The sequence below is a fragment of the Aplysia californica genome, unplaced genomic scaffold, assembly GCF_000002075.1.
Source record: "Aplysia californica isolate F4 #8 unplaced genomic scaffold, AplCal3.0 scaffold00105, whole genome shotgun sequence".
NCBI lineage: Eukaryota > Metazoa > Mollusca > Gastropoda > Aplysiida > Aplysiidae > Aplysia > Aplysia californica.
In genome coordinates, this window is record NW_004797375.1 from 1,377,646 (window position 1) to 1,380,951 (window position 3,306).

At 35.5% G+C, this 3,306-nt stretch overlaps 1 long non-coding RNA gene across 1 annotated transcript; it reads right to left on the bottom strand.

Moving 5' to 3' along the window:
- Positions 1–422: 422 nt before the first annotated feature.
- On the bottom strand, positions 423–2,241 carry LOC118477473. Its single transcript, XR_004858405.1, has 2 exons — positions 2,018–2,241; positions 423–504 (listed from the first exon to the last, which is right to left on the bottom strand). It is a non-coding gene; the product is annotated as an uncharacterized LOC118477473 (long non-coding RNA).
- Between the last annotated feature and the right edge of the window lie 1,065 nt (positions 2,242–3,306).

A 3,306-nucleotide genomic window follows, 5' to 3' on the forward strand; every position in this document is an offset into this window, starting at 1 on the left:
CTGATGACGGACTAGAGACAGAGAGAAGGGAAGACGCGAGGCCAGGGGTGTTTTGATTAATTAATTTGTTTAGTGCCTGCGTATTTAACCGGATACTACTTCAAAACTAGGAGAGAGAGAGAGAGAGAGAGAGAGAGAGAGAGATTGGGGGGGGGGGGGGCAGAGAGAGAAAGCAGCGGAGAATAGGCAGAAGAGACGGAGAGTGCACACGTAATAATAAATGGAATACTTGGGTAAAGGCTCCAGGTTCCATAAATCTTTGTAAAGTATTCTCTCAAAAACCATATCCTCAGTCATTTCCCTTCATCTCCAGCCCTTGCTCCACGAGTCTCATTAACCGATCGTTTGGCCCAAAAGTTTTTTCTTTACAACACAACATCACATCACAAGTAAAATGTTAAACACTTAAAAGAAACAAGACATTGTTGATTTTGAAGGTAGAACACTCAGTCACAACACTAGAAGAGTCCTCTTTTATGAAGTAGGTACAGCATCCCGAAATAACTGCTTGAGTAAGGGAAACAATTACCTTAAAAAGTATCGTTAAACAACAGTTAACAGAAAAATTTTAAAAAGCGATTTAATAAGTGAAAGACAAATCTAGCAAAACTTTTAAATATCGAAATATTAGGAAATGTTTCAAACCTTAGTAAGTCCTTAGAAAGCACATTTTTCAAAATGAACAAAATGACAGATAGAAAATATTCTACGCAAAACCATAATATAATATACATGTTAGTACACCGACTATATAAACGAATCGAGATACTTGATATAATATGTGTAGGACATGTTAGGTTGTCCATTGTCACTTCACTTCACTTCACGTCTTGTGCTCGCCACTATGGTGGCATTCTGCTAATTCATTAAATTGGCATTCTGCTATTACATTAAATTGGGTGATAATTTAAAAAAATCAATGATGAAAAATATAATTGAACAAAAAATCAAAAAATAAAAATTCGACCAGCTAAAGGTTGTGATTTGTTTGTTACTATATATACGTAGCAAATAATGTCATGGTCATGTGATGACACCTAGGAATGATCTAATACTGAACTGAATGTAAAATAATAATCAATTAAGAGGCACGCATGCGGCGAAGCGTAAACGGTGATAACTATAACCATACATTGATAATAATATTGAAAGTTTCAAATGGGTATCGACTAGTTGTTAAAGTTAAGGAGGTGTCGATGTTTAGCAAATAAAGACCGGTAGGTATCAAATAAGAAAGGGAGGTTTCAAATAATGACAGGAACGAAGGTATCGATTATAGACATTTGCATCAAATATAAACGGGAGATTAATGTATGAAATATTACCTGTCAGGGGAGCACCATCGCCAATAGTGAGTTTATTAATGATATCGTGAGATATAGGTTAGACTGAGCAAAGTAGGTATCGAATAATGAGACAGAGTGATTCACTGAACGAATAATGAACGTATCGAATATTGAAGGTATCGAATAAGAACGGGAAGGGGAGGTATCGAATATATAGTCCGCACAATGAAGGTATCGAATAATGAACAGGCAATGGAGATATCGAATATTGTCCAGCCAAAAAATATCGAATAATAAAGTGGCAATGGAGTTATCGAATACGTGGTTAGGGTTAGGGTTAGGGTTAGGGTTAGGGTTAGGGTTAGGGTTAGGGTTAGGGTTAGGGATAGGGATAGGGATAGGGATTGTGGAGATCCCCTAACTATGTGTCAGCCCAGTTCTTCCATAAAACGTAATTCATTTTGAACATGCCGTAAACTCCAATAGAAGTTTGGATTTATAAAGAGGTCAGCTTTGCACCGTAGATCAAGGATAAAGAATATACCTTAAGTTTTTTAGAAAATTAAATCAAAGTAGCGTAGACTTAGTTTTTTAAAGATTAGCATGGACAGCGGAAAAACGTTGGACTTGTAATAAATACACCCAAAACAGATGTGTCGTTATTATCACCAGAAACTACCCCATTACAATTTTAAGGAAAGCCTCTTACATAAATATGTAGATTCAATTACCATGGCAGCATTATCTCCAAAAGTGCAGACTGCCTTGACGACGTCAACCAAAGACTCAGAATGCCTGGATCGCTTTTAAAAAAAAAGAAGCATAATATGGAAGTCAAAGATAATTTCATTTAAGATGAAATAAAGATGAAATTAAAACTGTACAATAGCAATACTTTTTCCTTACTGATGTACGATTTCGAGATATGGAAAACAAACGAAACAACTCAGCAAAAATTAAAAGCACCCCCCCCCCAAAAAAAAAAAAATCCCAAGGAAATTTACTTTCAAATGGAATTAATTTATTACAATAAATGAATATTGGAATTTTGGAAAGAGCTAGTATTGAAGATATCAACTGGACCATTAATTGGAGAAAGAGGAGATATTTAGAGTAGGTAAGATCGAACGCCTTGCCTTCTTGGAAACAGAGGAAGAAATCTTAGAAGTCATGTGTGTCAGTTGCGCACGTTAAAGATCCCTTTGTGATCCTAAAATTGATAAGAGTAGGCTTCGGCCCCCAGGCAAAATTCAAAATTAATTCTTACCTAACCGTTATAATATGCTTTTTGTGTCCTGCGTGCTCACATGACCTGATGCATTTACTAGGGTCTTAAAACACTACTAAAGCTAAGATGGGGTTTTTCTCTTGGAAAATAGCCTTAAAAGTTCAAGTGGATTTGTAGAACTAGACCAGATTATAAAAGATATTTTGCCTTGTTTCTCCAAAAGATCTTTTAGAACCATCCTTTACTCTTGTATATATTTTAGATATTATTAAATTGATCATTTCCCAAAAAGCGTAAAAAAACGCTGCATTTAGAACCCATCACTGTTCGTAACGATATTTCAAAAAGAGAAAGAAGCTTGCGTCCAAAGTCAGATATCAAAAACATCTTCTCATTCGTAAGTGGCCTTTCTGAAGATAAACTTACCTTTTCCCTGTCCTTAGTCTTTGTACCTAAAACCACAGAGCTCTATTCAGTTCGGGGGTTTGGGTTTTAAAAAAATACTTTTCTTGCCACATTAATAATAATAATAATATGTGAGGCAGCGTGGTGGAATCAGTTTCTCGTCAATTTTGGGGCATGTAGAGTTATTGGTATCATCTTAAAGCTTGTTCTCTTGTCGTTATTTGAATGAAAAAAAATCCATTTATCTTGAATACAAGTCGAGATATTTGTGAAAGAAGGAGGTGGGGGTCACATGCTTTCAGAGGTAAAATTAGTGAGAAAATGGCAGCCAAAGATAATTATTTCCTTAGCTTAAGAGTACGTGGTAACTAAAAATTTACATTTTTG